The sequence below is a fragment of the Physeter macrocephalus genome, chromosome 13, assembly GCF_002837175.3.
Source record: "Physeter macrocephalus isolate SW-GA chromosome 13, ASM283717v5, whole genome shotgun sequence".
Classification (NCBI taxonomy): domain Eukaryota; kingdom Metazoa; phylum Chordata; class Mammalia; order Artiodactyla; family Physeteridae; genus Physeter; species Physeter macrocephalus.
The window spans coordinates 6,499,728-6,517,380 of record NC_041226.1 but is presented as its reverse complement, the minus strand read 5'-3'; the positions used below and the strand labels follow the sequence as shown (position 1 = coordinate 6,517,380).

The window sequence follows — 17,653 nt, the reverse complement described above, 5'->3', positions numbered from 1 at the left end:
TGGTGGCACAGTAGTTGAGAGTCCGCCTGCCGATGCAGGGGACGCGGGTTCGTGCCCCGGTCTGGGAGGATCCCGCGTGCCGCGGAGCGGCTGGGCCCGTGAGCCATGGCCGCTGCGCCTGCGCGTCCGGAGCCTGTGCTCCGCAGCGGGAGAGGCCGCGGCAGTGAGAGGCCCACGTACCGCAAAAAAAAAAAAGTAAGGGGCTTCCCTGGTGGCGCAGTGGTTAGGAATCCGCCTGCCAATGCAGGGGACATGGGTTCAAGCCCTGGTTCAGGAAGATCCCACGTGCTGCAGAGCAGCTAGGCCCGTGCGCCACAACTACTGAGCCTGCGCTCTAAGACCCCGTGCGCCCAGAGCCGGTGCTCCAAGACAAGAGAGGCCGCCGCAATGAGAGGCCCGCGCATGGCAATGAAGAGTAGCCCCCGCTCACCGCAACTAAAAAGAAAGCCCACGCACAGCAACGAAGACCCAACGCAGCCAAAAATTAATTAATTAATTAATTTAAGAAAAAAAAGGGAAAAAAAACATTCTTATTGTCCTGACTAATATCACAAAAACCAGAGGATAGAGATATCCTTCTTTTACTAAATCCTTTAGGAAAACATAAATACATTTTTAATGAAGTCAGTCATGTTTAACAGTAAATCAAGCTTTAATTTTCATATTATCAGAAGCCCGCGTGCACACGGGGTTGAATTAGGGAAACATCCTTATTCCTGGGAATACGGGACCATTGGATAAACAGGGAGGTGTGGGTCAGTGGTTAGGCATCCACCAAAGTTGCTTTTCTTTTAAAGGAATAAGGTGGCTAAGGCCCCGGGCCATCCCAACTCGATGCCTTCTCCTCAGAACACAGTCCAAGCCCTTGCCTTCTGTCCTAGGGATTAGCCGACCCAAGTACTGGCCCCATAGGCCATAGGAGCCTCTGCTGCCCCTGAATCGGAAGCCAAACCCTGCAGCCACGGAGAAGGCAGCTGCCTCCTGCACCCAGGCTCACTCTAGGCTGCTCTCCCAGGGCACGCGGCATCCACCTTCACTGCTCCAAACAGCCAGAACATGCAGCTTGGCGCCATGATGATGTGAGCTTGGGAGTCCATCCAGTGGCTTGACTGCCTTCCTCCTCCTGGGCACCCACTCTATTCCTCTGGTCTAAAGCCACAAGAATATGATCCCCTCAATTCTCCTTCAACTCAAACCCTGCTCCTATTCCCCCCCTGCACTCCTTTAACAGCCCCCTGTACGGGGAAATATATATATCTATATACCATATAGATATAGAAAGTCATGTCGTATTCTTATAGCACAAAGGAGCGAACTAGAACTACCAAGCAGGTGAAGTCACATGCCACTCTGAAATATTAACAGATGGGCCCCCTCTTTGTCCTCCGCTCTTCCCTCCGGCACAGGGTCCCCACTCAGGCAGCCAGGCGTTCAGCACCACCTCCTCAGGATCGGTGTCCCAGAAGAGAGCAGAGACAACCGGGTCACTCCTTGGCCTTCGGGTTTCCAAAGCCTCCGGGGCCACAGGTGGACATCTGATGAGGGAAAGATTAGCCCGGACAATCGGCACACCCCCTCCACCAACGCTGCGGGGCGGGACAGAGTCTCAGCACGGAGGGAGGCGAAGGGAAAGCCAGGCGTGGTCGGTACCCTGGTCCCCAGGACAGTGCTCTCCCCCTTCGCGCGGGCCACACTGGGCGCCCAAGGCCTCCGGCAGCAGCTCATCAAAAGGCACGGGCGCCGAGGAAAGGGAGAAAGCCACACCACCACTTTCTCAGCTGTGAGTCAGACATCCCTAAAGACTCCCAGAGATAACAAGCACATTTGGAGGAAAAAACTAGGTCAGGACAGAAGTCAGAGAAATCATTTTTATCTCCAAGTAAAACGCATAGCCAAGGGAAAACCATATTACAATTGTAAAAGGGGAAAAAAAAATCACCTATCAAGTTGACTTTCAGGCTCGCAAGCGGGGCTGGAGCTGACAGGGGTGCCGTGTGCTCCACCTGTTTTCCTGCCAACAGCACAGAAGCAGGGAACAGCACAACACCTAACAAAGTCTCCCTCGGGGGCTTAAGGAACACAGGGAGAAGCAATGCCGAGTCGGAGCAGCTCTCTTTATTTCCCTAAAACAAAATCCGGCCTCAGCAATCATGTCTGGACTTGAGGCACTGCCCAGAAGAAAAGCAAATGCAATTATAAGCACGTCAACTCGGCCTCAGCATCCAAACATTTGGAACGTTACAAGAGGTCATCGGAGAATAATCTGTGGACATTTACACAAAGGGCTTGCCAGGAACAGCATAAAATTCAATAAGCTAATCATACGGAGACAGCATGTGATCATTATCGCTGTCAGTAGAGTTGCTTATACAATCCATAAATCTCTTCAAGAGAACTTGAAGAGTATTTTAAAACCAAAACTTGAAGTATTTTAAAACCAAATACAGAGCAAGTGTTGGTGAGGATGCAGAGCAACTGGAACGATCACGCACTGTCAGTGGGAGGATAAGTTGGTACCACCACTTTCAAAACCTGTTTGGCAGTCTCTCCTAAAACTACACCCTACAACTCAGCAATTTCACTCCTGAGTATATATGAAGAGAAATGAGTACAAAAAATTATGTACAGAAATGTTCGTAAAAGTATTATCCATAATAGCCAAAAAAACTGTAAATGATCCAAATGTCCCTCAACAGCAGAATGGATAAAGTGCAGACTATCCATACAATAAAATATCTCACAGCAACGAAGAAAAAACTCCGAATGTCATATGCTACAGACATAATGCACAGCTAAAGAAGTCAGACACAGGAGAACAAACCCTGTGATTCCATTTACACGAAGTTCAAGCACAGGCAAAAAGCTTCTATGGTGACAGAACAGTGTTACCCTGGAGTATGGAGGGGCTGGGCAGGAGCACACCCACTGGAGTCCTGGAAATATTCTATACCTTGATGTGGACTGTGGTTACACAGACATACATATGTGCAAATTCATTGCGCTATACATTTAAGATCTGTGTATGTAAGTTATAACTCAAAACAAAAGTAAACTTTAAGAAAAGCAAATCACGTAACACATTCACCACAAGGATGGCCTGTTATTGTCAGCATTAAACAGCCCCTGTATCCTTACGGTACAGTGGCGAGTGAAACAGAAAGGATCCTTCTCTTCAGAAGCATAAACTGGAAAACAGACACAAGAACACTAACACAGAAAACCAATTAATGAGTACACAGAGGGAGGAAACACACCAAAACAGGATGCGATAGGAGAGCCACATGGAATAAACACCAACAGTCAATACCTCCACCAGGGACAACATCAGGCTGACTTTTGTGCGCAATTAATCTATCGTTTGCAGGCATGTGTGACAGATTTATTTCATTTTCCAGCAAGCATCTTAACTTAATCATGGTATTTGGTAGAATTGGGGGTCTAATTCTGTTAATTCCACTCCTGGGAAGTGTCATCTGATAATATAAAATGTGCACTCATAAAAGCCTTCAGTGTTTGCTGCAGTTAAAATTTACATCCATAAATTCCCATTTCATTAGTCCAGCTGACTAACAGCCATCCAGGCCTGAAGTCAAGGAATCATGAGTTACTTTCTGCCAGAGAATCCCCATATAAATAAGCTGCATCTCCCAGAACCGTGGCCATCATCATCTGGGAAACATCTCCCCTGAGGGGTAGCATAGGGAATGGACATAGTAAGATCCTTAAATGACTTATTACCTGAACCTTGGCTTCCTCATTTGCTATATGGTGGAAAATAGGGCACATCTTTACAGGGTTACTGCAACAGTAAAAACACGGTAACGGTCATTGGATGGTGGACGCCATGTGGGCGGCCACCAGGTCTATTCTGTTTCATCTCTGTGTGCCCAGCCCAATCACACAGCAGAAATACCATAAACACACGTTTGTGGTGATTAATCTTGTGTGTCACCTTGGCTGGGCTATGGTGCCCAGATGTTTGGCCAAATACAAGTCAGTCTAGATGTTGCTGTAAAGGCCTTTCTTAGAAGTGATTAACATTCATAATCAGTGATTTTAAGTAAAGCAGTGATGTGGGTGGGCCTCACCCAATCAGTTGAAGGCCTTCAGGGCAAAGAATGAGGTTTCCCAACAAGGAAGGAATTCTGTCTCAAGACTGCAACATAGAAACCCTGCTGGAGTTTCCAGCCTGACAGCCTGCCCTACAGATTTCAGACCTGCCAGTCCCCACTATCCTGAGCCAATCCCATGAAATAAGTAAATCAGTCGAAAGAGAGAGAGGGAGGGAGGGAGGGAGGGATAGAGAAGACATAGTCTCACACACACACACACACACACACACACACACACACACACACATCCTGCTAGCTCATTTCTCTGCACAACGCTAATACATACATTGAGTAATGAGTAAAAATGTGTAAACATAAAGCACCCAGAACCATAAGAAGTTTCCAGTAAACACACAAAACAATGTTACAGCCTTACCTCCTTCCTCTTTACCTGGTTAATTTCCCACTGTGCTGAAGATATGCACTGATTTGTGTGTATCTCATACTTGAAGTATTAAAACCAGCTACAATGTATGTACTGCCTGCTTACTAGGAGTGGAGCACTGTACTGACCAGATTGTTTCATTTTAAACCACAGACCAATGGCGTGAAAGGAAGGAGCTGATATCCCTGTTTTACAGGAGAGGACGTAGCACAGATTGTTGGTTCTCTATTGCCACACCGACACTACAGAACGAAACCCCAGATCCCAGCGGCTCGTGACCCCATTCATCGTCCAGGGCACACGTCTGCACATTCACTGAGGCACCGGGTCCAGGTGGGTTCGGGTCTGTTCCGGGTCTCACTCTGGGGCCACGGCCATGGGCGTGGCAACTCCAGGGCACTTCTTCTCAGTGAGGACCCCCTGAGCTTGAGCCCAGCACACAGCCCGTTCAAGCCTCCGCCTGCGTCCCCTCCACCTGCGTCCCCTTCGCCGATGTTCACTCACCAGCCAAGGCGAGTCACATGGCGAGTCACACGGCCACGCCCAACATCAAGGCCAGGAAGAGTGTGCTCCCCAACTAGGCTCCACGGCCACCGTGTGAAGTATGATGCCATAACAGGGGGCGAAAAAGGGGACTCAAGTATTCAATCTACCATGAATACCTCGTCCAAAGTCACAGAACAGCCAGTTAAAAGCAGGACCTGGGCTTCCCTGGTGGCACAGTGGTTGAGAGTCCGCCTGCCGATGCAGGGGACGCGGGTTCGTGCCCCGGTCCGGGAAGATCCCACGTGCCGCGGAGCGGCTGGGCCCGTGAGCCGTGGCCGCTGAGCCTGCGCGTCCGGAGCCTGTGCTCCGCAATGGGAGGGGCCACGACAGTGAGAGGCCCGCGCACCGCAAATAAAAAAAAACAAAAAACAAAAAACAGGACCAGGTCCACTGGACTCCAGGTCTGCCTGCCTGACTGTTCTCATTCTTCTAAAACAAACAGCTATTAAAAAGGCAGTGAGTCTCAGCCCCACTAGCAGGAGTTACTGCAATCACCTTTATACTTTGTTCAGTCAACTAGAGCCCCCGAGGCGCACCCCGCCCCAATCCCGTAAGTACCTTATGGTTCCTAACAAGAGTGCCCCCCACCAGGGGCACTGGAGTTAACACTGGCCACCGTTAACTGTGTCCAACCAGTTTAAGATGTTCCAGATCCCACTCCACTACAGTCGATGTTCCAGGTGGAACTCTACCAGGGGAACCAAGCAGGTACTCAGAAACCAACGGTTGAACTAAACTAAAAATCGCTGGTCTTATTAAAACCTATGAATGCCTGAGGCACTAAAATAATCTTAGATATGTGAGATGTTCTTCTTAGTGAAGTTGCCAACCATTTCTCTGTACACTGAGTTCTTCTATGCACTTTCACTCTACCTTTGGTTCATATGAAAACAGAGAGACCCAACACTGAATCTCACCAGGAAGGAAACCAGAAGTGCTATGGAGAACCGGGCATGGCTCCCATTCCTGGCCCCAAAGGGAGAGAGCAAGGCAGGTGAGGCTCCACCCACCACCCAATATTCTCCAGGTGCTAAGCCAACCCACTCAGCCCTCAGTCTGCCTTCAGGCTAAATGATGAGAAAACTGCTGGTCAATTACACCTGGACAACCACATTTTAGTGGATAAAACACCATGCCAGTTTTCTCAAAGACAATCTTCTATTTCATACATAATTTCAGTTATAAATGCACCTATTTTTACTACATCAGGCTAAACAAGTTATTCTAAAGAAGAAAAATTAAAGATCACAGCCCATAAACATTTATTTTTTTTCTTGGAAAGGTTCGCAGAGCAAAAAGAGGCGGCTCATGGCTGAGCTGGACCTTCGCAATCTCAGTACGTCCTGGTGATGCTGTGTCCCCTCCACCTCCTGCCCTGCTCCATCCTCGCTGCCTCTGCTTCCCCCTCCTCCACCCCACCTTCCCCTCCACAGCTCACCAGACATTTCTTCATAAGCTCTCGTCAGACCATAGAACTCTCCTCCTTAAAGCACACGACGGCTCCCAAAAATGTACACGCTCCACGGCAGTGCCCTCACCTCCCCAGCGGCCAGATCCTGTGCTTCTCCTGCAGACTCAGCTCCCACCGTGACCACCGTCATAGCCCAAGCAGCTGGCACACACCTGGCACCCAGAAGGTACCCAAGGGTTTGTTGTCGAGTGAATAAATGTGAGTGTCCAGACTCATTTCCTACTAAATAAAGCTCTCTCCCATCACCTATGTTTACCAAGTTCTCCCACTGCTCCCCAAATGCAGTACGGACTCTCTCTCTCCACACCTCTGCTCATGCCAGGCTGAATCTCAGCCTGGAAGGACCATTCCATCTATTCTCTACTCATCAAAATCCTTATTTCAGGCCAAGCTCAAATGTCAAGTTTCAGGACTTCTCAGATTTTTCTCTTGAAATTATTTTCTCTCTGTTTGGAACTGATTTCCTATTCCAAGTGCTTTGTATTATTGTTTATCTGTCTGTCTCTCCATTACAGAGAACTTAAAAGTAGAGCCATAAAAAAAATATACCTTTGTATCTTCCTTGTGCTGATTTAGCACAATATTTCTCAGACAGTAATACATTAAAAATATTTATTACATAAAATCTCAGGCTGCTGCAAAATTCATAAATTATTCTTCTATTTGCATCAACTAAAAAATAATTTTATGCTATACATGCTGTACATTTAAGTAGAAGAGAATCTCATGACTATAAACACCGTAACACCTAGTTATATCCCACAAGTATAACAAAATCTCGATTATCTGGTACCTTCCTGCCCCCAATATCTTAGTAAAACAAGAATCTAATAAACCAACAAAGATCAAAATCCCATTTACATCCACACTGCAAAAACAAACAAACGAATATACAACAAACAGCACACACAAAACTAAAATGGTCTTAATGGTCTTCAGAAATCATATTCTAGATCTACTGTTATTTTATCAACTAAACACCTTCGCTGATATAAGTCTCTCACATCAGATTCTGTTTTTCATTGTAAAGTGTACTATGATTTTTCAGTATATTTTTGTAAACATGATTTGTAGGGGGTTACTAGACGAAATTTCAAATACTGAAAAGATGGCTGACAAACTATGTTCATGAACGGGGTTAATTCAGAATGCATTAATCAAGTACAAAAGTCAAGTCTAGAACTAATTTTTTTTTAAGTAACTTAGAAAAAGAAACCAGAGTGAGACAATAAGATGGCTGCCACTGGCTTCCACACCATCTGTGATTGAGTTTACGTGATTAAAACATGAAGGGGGGGCTTCCCTGGTGGCGCAGTGGTTGCGCGTCCGCCCGCCGATGCAGGGGAACCGGGTTCGCGCCCCGGTCTGGGAGGATCCCACATGCCGCGGAGCGGCTGGGCCCGTGAGCCATGGCCGCTGAGCCTGCGCGTCCGGAGCCTGTGCTCCGCAACGGGAGAGGCCACAACAGAGGGAGGCCCGCATACCACAAAAAAAAAAAAAAAAAAAAAAACATAAAGGGGAATTTACCTAATTAAAATTAAGTACGAGTTGTCTTATTTGATTAGTTCTCTCCTTCACACTCCTGGGCCCCGTAACTAAATGCCCTGGTGAGGGCTCTTCTACACAGCTGTCATTTTAATGGAAACAGATTTCAGTAAATTCAACAAATTTCTGTCCACCACCAATTCCTAATCCATGTCAATCCCATTTAACAACCAGAAGAGCCATTATAAATTTGCCAGCACTTTAATTTCCCTAAATGCATTTAATTGATTTTTCATTACTCATTAGGTATTAACATCATCTTCTCTTCATAACAAAGTACAACAAAATTAACCATCATAAAAGCTCACTATTTTTAAAGCCGTACCTTTTAGAAACAGATTAGATGGGGATTTGTGTGTTCAACAGCTAATCTGACTGTTATTATGAAGAACATAATAACGAGAGGCTGAAGAGAACTCCCACCTTGGGGAGGGAGGGGGAAGGGGGGGCATCAGGTGTGGCAGGAAACAGCAAACAGAGCAAGACTGTTAACCACCCCCAGAGCAACGCAGCATCAAACTAAATATTAATGCGTGCCGTTTTTATTAGGCATCCAGAGTATCAAGATCCTGGTGACGGATAACAGCTCCGAGGTGGTCTTACCTTTAAGTCTTTATTTTAATTCCCGCAGTCATACCTACTTTCTTCTGGTTTCACAATAACAATAACCACCCACCACAGGAAAAGCTAACACCTCCTACGTGTTTGCTAGAAGCAAGATACTGTTCTCAGTGCTTTGCATCCATTGTTCCATTTCATACTCACAAGACATCGCCACAGAAGTGCTCTATTCCCCCAGTGTGTAAAGGAGGCAACCAAGGAGCAGAGGTGAGGTCACCTACCCAAGGCCCCAAGTTTGTCAACAGTGGAACCGGATTCAAAACGACCGGTGGACTCAGACCCAGGTCCTATCGAAAAGGTAGTTTCCCCCAAAGTGTGAGGGGCCCTCAGTGTGGGACAAACAAGACCCACCCCAGAGAGAAACAGGAGGCCCAGGAGGTCACTCAGATGGCAGTTAAGATTTTGAAAACATAGTGCTAGATATTTAGAAAATGTTTAAGTAGCTTAAAAGTAGCTGATGCTTAGTATTTCTTCATGAAGGACAACCAAATGTTAGTTTGTAAAACATTTAAATTGACTCTATGTTCACCCACGTGTGTTAGTATCAAACACATTTTCATTTGTCCAATGAAAATATGAGTCTTATATAAAACAGAAAATACAGGAACTTAACCAGGAATTCATTAATTGTTTAGTCATTAAATGAGTAGAACCAGAATCAATATATTTCAAATTCTTTCCTTAAGGAATCTTCAGTTCCATTGACTTCTGCAAAGTTAGGGATGGTCAACAGCTTCTTACATCAGAATAATTAAGCACAACATTCCAATTCTGGGTACAATGCAAAAATGATCCAAAAGCGCCTTACTTGACCCAAACCATTCCAGGACCCAGAGGCAATCCAGGCCTCTCTCATCATTAGAGAAAGAATCCGGGGCTTCCCTGGTGGCGCAGTGATTGAGAATCTGCCTGCCAATGCAGGGGACATGGGTTCAAGCCCTGGTCCAGGAAGATCTCACATGCTGCAAAGCAACTAAGCCCATGTGCCGCAACTACTGAGCCTGTGCTCTAGAGCCACGAGCCACAACTACTGAGCCCGCGTGCCACAACTACTGAAGCCCGCACGCCTACAGCCCGTGCTCCGCAACAAGAGAAGCCACCACAATGAGAAGCCCACTCGCCACAACAAAGAGTAGCCCCCATTCGCCGCAACTAGAGAAAGCCCCCACACAGCAACGAAGACCCAATGCAGCCAAAAATAAATTTATTTTTTTAAAAAAGGAATCTGAGATAAGGAGGATGAATGAAATTATTTCCTTTATAGTACAGTATATAATGGAACCGGTCTTACTAATGGAACACATCTTGCCTGAGAAGACAAATTTGGTGCTGGTTTATCTTTCTGAGCTGAAAGTGATATAAGTACCCTTTTTTGAAAAACAAACAAACAAAAACAAAAAACGGCCATCAGGTAGAGATCTCATCTACTTCTCCACTAATTCCCACTAATCTTAAAGTGATTCCCACACTTTTTCCATTCTTTTTCAGTGCCCAAAGTATAAGAATTACTTTGAGATAATCCAAAGATAGTCCCCTGGCTGACGGGCTACTGGGCACTGCTGCAAGTGATTGAAACTGGGAGACCAGATGGCCACAACCCTCCCCTTCAGGCAGGACAAGCACTGACCACAGGCATGGTGCCACAGAGCAAAGGGCACGCTAGCTTAGCCCCACGTCCCCACAGAGGGGCTGCAGCAGCTCCCTCCCCTTTATTCTCTATGCATGTGAGCTTAGACTTTTGTCTCCACATTTTTCGAATTAAATGAATCCACACCAGCAAAATAAATTCTACTGGAGTTTTTACCTTGGTCAGATACATCTGTACCCAAGAGCTAAAGGATACTGCTTGCTTGCAGGGTAACTCTCAAAGCTTTTCAAGCAAAAGGGGGGAAAAGCAAATACAGAAAGCAAATGAAAGCTAAACAAAAAATGTATGAGTCTGGTCAACATGGCATGGACTCTTTTCTCTCTGCCCCTTCCACCTAAGTACAACTATAAACCCTGGAAACAGAGCAAGAGTCAACCAAGGCAGAATTCTGAAAGGTGGAAGGCAGAGGAAGGTAGATGGTTAGGGACCCTAGGACTGAAGGAACAACAGAGCAGCCCGGTGCCTTAGGATCTCCTGCCCAAAAGCAGAAGGCAGCCCAGGCCTGGCATTTCCTGATTCTCCACCTAGCAACAGAAGGCAGCGCAGGTAGGCGCATTCCTCCCCTGAATCGAAAGGGAGTACTGCTGACAACACCACGTGAGCCAAGCAAGGGGGACTGATGGGAACCCCTGCTGACAGTAAGCGGCCAGTGGAAGCCTTCTCCTCCCAGTCAAGTGAGAATACCAACCTCCACGGAGAAGCATAGGGGGAAGGGGGAGGTGGCTCCACAAAGGGCAATTCTGCCACAAAAGTACCTGGAATACCCCCATGATTCCCCTCTCCACCTAGAGGGACCAGGGAGCCAGGCAGCACAGGTTAGAGTGACCTTCCCCACAACAATATCGAGCCTGTTTCCATGGACTGGAGACTCCCTTCCCCATCAAGAGACACTGGGCATCTGGGCAATACCAGTAACGTGAATCTCAACACAATAAACAGCCAGGCACAGGAAGAGTCACTGTCCCTACGAGCCAGAGATACTCTTACCCCATCTGGAGGTGCAAGGGGTCCTGGCCTGAGGCCAGGAAGCTACTTCCACCCCCTCAGGCAGCACCAGCAGGGACCAATGTGAGCCCCAGTGGCACCAGATACATTAAGCAGGCTTCAAAATTAAATTACCAATGGAACCACAGCCCACAAAAGTAGGCCAGGATCTGTGTTCTAAACCTAAACAGTATGATTGCCTTCCAGAATAAAATATTTAAATAGACTTTAGAAACTCCTAACATAATAGCCAAAATATCCAAACTACAATGGAAAAAAATCACTCATCAGACCAAGACCCAAGAAAATCACAACTTGGGTGATAAAAAACTATCAACTGGCACCAACCAACAATGAGATAAATAAGATGTTGGGATTATCTGACAAGGATTTTAAAGCAGCCATGATAAAAATGCTTCAACAAACAACTAAAATTTTTCTTAAATGAACTGAAAAATATAATAACAGAAATAAAAATCACAGTGGATGGGCTCAGTAATAAAGTGGGGATGACAGAGGAAAGAATCAGTGAACATAAGGACAGAACAATAAAATTTACCCAGCCTGAACAACAGAGAGAAAAATAAACTGAAAAAAAAATTCACAGAGTCTCAAGCACCTGTGGGACAATAAGAAAAGGTCCCACAATTGTATTTTTTGGAGTCCTAGAAGAACAGGAGAAAGAGAGTGGACTGAAAGAGTATTTTAAGAAATAATGGCTGAAAACATCCCAAATTTGGTGAAAGACATAAATTTACAGAATCAAAAAACCAATGATTTCCCAAGAAGATAAACTCAAAGAAATCCATACCAAAACACAACATAAACTTCTCAAAACTGAATACCAAGAAAAATCTTGAAAGTAGCAAGAGAGAAACAATAGATAACCTATAAGGAAACACCAATTTGGATACTCATTGGAAACCATGGAGGCCAGAAAAAAGTGTTGAAAGAAAAGAACTGTCAACTGCAAATTCTTTATCCAGCAAAACTATCCTTCGGGAATGATAGATAAATAAAGACATTCTCACATGAAGGAAAACTAAAACAATGTGTTGCTAGAAGACCTACCCTTAAAGAATGGCTAAAGGAAGTTCTTCAAATACCGAGAAGTCATGATGTCATAAAAAAAAAAGGAATCTTAGATGAAATGGACCAGTTCTTCAAAAACCACAAACTACCACAACTCAACCAATACAAAAGAGAGAATCTGAATAGCTCTATAACTATTGAAGAATTTAATTCATAAGGTAAAAACCTCCCCAAAAAGGAATCACCAGGCCCAGATGGTTTCACTGGAGAATTCTACCAAATGTTTAAAGAATTAACACTGATTTTATACAATCTCTTCCAAAAAATAGAAATTGAGGGAACAACTCTCAGCTCATTTTAAGAGGCCAGTATTATCCTGTTACCAAAACCAGACAATGATAGCACAAAAAAGAAAAAATAATATAGACCAGGGCTTCCCGGTGGCGCAGTGGTTGGGAGTCTGCCTGATGATGCAGGGGATACGGGTTCGTGCCCCGGTCTGGGAAGATCCCATATGCCATGGAGCAGCTGGGCCCGTGAGCCATGGCCACTGAGCCTGCGCGTCCAGAGCCTGTGCTCCGCAACGGGAGAGGCCACAACAGTGAGAGGCCCGCGTACCGCAAAAAATAAATAAATAAATAAATAAATAAATAATATAGACCAATATCTCTTGTGAATTTAGTCACAAAAATCATCAAGAAAATATTAGCAAACTGAATCCAACAGTGTATAGAAAGAATTATACACCATGACCAAGTAGGATTTATTCCAGGTGTACAAAGCTGGTCTGACATTTGAAAAATCAATCAATGTAATCCACTATATAAACAGACAAAAGAAGAAAAATCATATAAATTGATGCAAAAAAAAGCATTTGACAAAATCCAACACCCATTCATGACAAAAACTCTCAGCATGTCAGAAGCAAAGAGAAACTTCCTCAAATTGATAACGTGTACCTACAAAAAATCTACAGCAAACATCATACTTAACGGTGAAAATCTAGATGCTTTCCCTCTGAGATCAGGAAGAAGTCAAGGAGGTCTGCTCTCAGCACTTTTACTCAACATAGTAGTTGAGGTTCTGGCCAGCTCAATATGGCAAGAAAAGGAAATAAATCTGGATTGGAAAGGAAAAAATAAAACTCTCCCAATTTACATATGACATGATTTACTATGTAGAAATTCCCAAGGAAACTACAAAAAAAAAAAACCTCTCGGAAATAAATTCAACAAAGCTAGAAGCACGATCAACACACAAATATCAACTGCATTTCTATATGCTAACACAGAGCTTGTAGTAACCAAAATTAAAAACACAATACCATTTATAATCTCTCCAGAGCAAATGAAATATTTAGGTATGTACCTAACAAAACATGTATGGGATTTTTATTGTGAAAATTACAAATTGCTGGTGAAAGAAATCAAAGAAGATCTAAGTAAATAAAGAGACATATCATTTTCATGGGCTGGAAGACTCAACATAGTAAAGATGTCAATTCTCCCCAACTTGATCTAATGCAACTACCATCAAAACCCTAACAAGTTTTTTTTTGTAGACATAAATAAGCTTATTCTAAAATTTTCATTAAAAGGCATAGGATCTACCATAGCTAAAACAATCTTAGAAAAAAAAAGAATAATATTATAGGAGGAATCACTCCACTGGTTATCAAGACTTACTATACTGCTACAGTAATCGAGACAGTATGATATCAGCAGAGGAACACACACATCCATCAAAGGAACAGAGTAGAAACACAAATATATATCCAGAAATAGACACAAAATTACGTCCAGCAGGGACCTGACAACAGTGCCCAGGCAGACCTCAGAGATATTGCAGATTCAGTTCCAGACCACTGCAATAAAGCGAATATCACAATAAAGCGAGTCACACATATTTTTTGGTTTTCCAGTGCATATAAAAGTTATGTTCACACTATACTGTAGTCTACAGTGTGCAATAGCATTAGTTCTAAAAACACAGTGTATATACCTTAATTTCAAAATACTTTATCGCTAAAAAATCATCTCACAATGCAGGACTGATATAAAGCTTCAATCTGTAAAAAACACAGTATCTGTGAAGTACAATAAAGCAAAGTGCAATAAGACAAGGTATGCCTGTAAAAGCAATTTGACGGAGGAAGGGTAGCCTTTTCAACAAATGATGCTGGAATAACTGGACATCCATAGGCAGAAAACCTCACATCTTATACCAAAATTAAGTTAAGATGGACCATAGGTTTAAATGTGAAACATAAAACTATAAGAGTTTCCTTTTTTAAAAAATAGAATAAAATCTTTGGGGTCTAGGGCTAGGCAGAGTTCTTAGGCTTAAACTAAAAGCACAGTCACATAGGAGGAAAAACTGATAAATTGGACTTTATCAAAATTAAAACATTTGTTCTGTGAAAGACTCTGTTAAGAGGATAACAAGATAAGCTACATGTCTGTGATTTGCAAACCACATATGTGAAAATGAATTAGTATCTAGAATATGTAAAGAACTTCCCAAAGTCCATGGTAAGAAAACAAACAAGCCACAATTTTTAAATGGGCAAGAGACATGAACAGACTTTTCTCCAAAGAGGAAATAAAAGATGGCAAACAAGCACATGAACAGATGCTCAACATCATTCACAATAAGGGAAATGCAAATTAAAACCACAATGAGATATCACAACACATTTATCAGAATGGCTAAAATGGAAAATAGTGACAATACCAAATGCTGCTGAGAATGCAGAGAAACTGAATCGTTCATACCTTGCTGGTGGGAATGTAAACCAGCCACGCTGTGACACAGCTGGGTAGTTTAAAAAAAAAAAAAAATTAAATATGCAATTACCATACAACCCAGAAATTGTACTCTTGGGCATTTATCTCAGTGAAATGAAAACTGACATTCACAGAAAAACCTGTGCATGAATGTTATGCGCTGACTTGCGTTCTACCTATTTCTAAATTCATACGTTGAAGTTCTAACCCCCAACATCTCAATACATGACTATATTTGGAGATGGTGTCCTTAAAGAGGTAATTAAGGTGACATTAAGTTATTGGGGTGGCCCTTAATCCAATGTGACTGCTGCTCTAATAAGAAGAGAAATTTAGACACAGAGGGAAGACCATGTGATGACACAGGGAGAAGATGGAAATCTACAAGCCAAAGAGACAGAAAGAAGAAACCAACCCCACCAACACCTTGATCTCAGACTTCTAACTTCCAGAATTACAATAAAATAAATTTCTGTAGTTTAAGCCATCCAGTCTGTGGTACTTTGTTATGGTAGCCTAGCAAATGAATACAATGAACATTCAGCTTTATTTGTAATAGCCCCCAAATGAAAACTACCTACGTACCTTTTAAACAAACTGTGGTACATCACCACCATGGAACACTACTCAGCAGTATAAAGGAACAACCTACTGATACAACTATCTGGATTAATAAGCAGGGAATTAAGCTGAGTGAAAAAAAAGCCAATCCTAAAAGGTTACATATTGTATGACCACATTATGTGTCTTGAAATAACAAAATTATGGAAATGGAGAACAGATTAATGGTTGCCAAGCATTAAGGATGATGGGGGCGGAGGGGGGCAGTGAGTGATTATAAAAGGTCAACATGAGGGATCCTTGTGGTGACAGGACTTCAGAATCTTGACTGTGGTCATGATACGTGAAATCTACACATTTGATAAAATTTCACAGAACTGGACATACAGACACAAATAAATACAGGTGAAAGTGGAGAAATCTGAACCAGATCAGGGGGCTGCATCAATGCCAACGTCTTGGTTGGGATGTTGTACTATAGCTTTGCAAGACGTTATCATTGAGGAAAACTGGATAAAGGGTACATAAGATCTCTATTATTTCTTACAACTGCCCGTGAGTCTACAATCATCTCAAACTAAAAAGCTAAATCATGCCAAGGGGAAATGTGTTTATTGCCCAGAGAAGTAAAACTGAGACATTACCCCGCTGGACCAGGGTGGGTGTGTTAGGGATTAAAGAAGAAGTGTGAATAAAGGGAATCTGAACTCTTTGCCAAAGAAAAGGTGTACATCTTCATCAAGTCTGTATTTTTTTTTTTTTTTTTTTTTTTTTTTTTTTGCGGTACGCGGGCCTCTCACTGTCGTGGCCTCTCCCTTTGCGGAGCGCAGGCTCCGGACGCGCAGGCCCGGCGGCCACGGCTCACGGGCCCAGCCGCTCCGCGGCATGTGGGATCTTCCCGGACCGGGGCACGAACCCGCCTCCCCTGCATCGGCAGGCGGACTCCCAACCACTGCGCCACCAGGGAAGCCCAAGTCTGTATTATTTTATTACTATTCTCTGTAACCACCCACATAGTAGGCAAAGACAGGCACATACCTCATTTTATTGCACTTTGCTCTACTGTGCTTCAGAGATACTACATTTTTTACAAAGTGAAGATCTGTGGCAACCCTGCATCAAGCAAGTCTATCGGCGCCATCTTCCCGACAGCATTATTTTTTATTTAAGGTATGCGCATTGTCTGTACCTCCACAGTGATTTCTATTTTGCTTTTTTACTTGGAGTGAGAAATCCCTTTGAGGCATTTCAGCCAGAGAGGGAAGTTCTGGTACAACCGTGGACTAACATGCTAATAGGCGCCACGTCTCCAGCTGGCACGGCATCAGCTGGTACTTTCTAAACTGCATCATTTGTTTTCCTTGGAGAGCCAATGCCTGCCATCAGTAGAGATGAAGGAGTCGGCCAGGCACAACGCTTTGCATTGTGTCCAGAAGAATAACACGCTGTCTTCGGTGTCATGCTCAGGATGGAGGAAAAGTCACCGGGTGACGAGAAAGGCTCTGGCCCCAAACAACAACCCAGGATGCCTTGGGATGGCAAAAGTGAGACAGAGAAAAGTGCTGAGGTTTTGATAGTGCTTCTGGTCCTCTCTCTTACTACTCACCTGTAGAACGCAGTAGAACCTGGTCAGTTTGGCTTGTTCATCATCTCCCAGACCATGGCAGGCAACCTATGCTGGGGCCCCACGCTCTGCTGCCACGGTCTGGAAATTGCCAATAGTTTTTTAACGAGAGACCCCACCTTTTTATTTCGCCCTCAGTCCTGCTGACTATATAGCTATTCCTGCTTCAAACACATCTTATACTACCCCCTCACCTCCCTTCCCCACAAAACTTTCAGGGCATTCTTACAGAATGCCTCCCACATCATCACTGCCTCTCAGAATCCTACCAGTTACCTGAATATCAAAAAAAAATCACAGCTCTTCCTTGACCATCTCAGCCTAATGTCTTGTATCAC

At 44.0% G+C, this 17,653-nt stretch overlaps 1 protein-coding gene across 9 annotated transcripts in view; it reads right to left on the bottom strand.

Moving 5' to 3' along the window:
- The window catches only part of MTUS2 (microtubule associated scaffold protein 2), a 543,384-nt gene that overhangs the window by 435,418 nt on the left and 90,313 nt on the right, over positions 1-17,653 (bottom strand). The window lies entirely within an intron of this gene.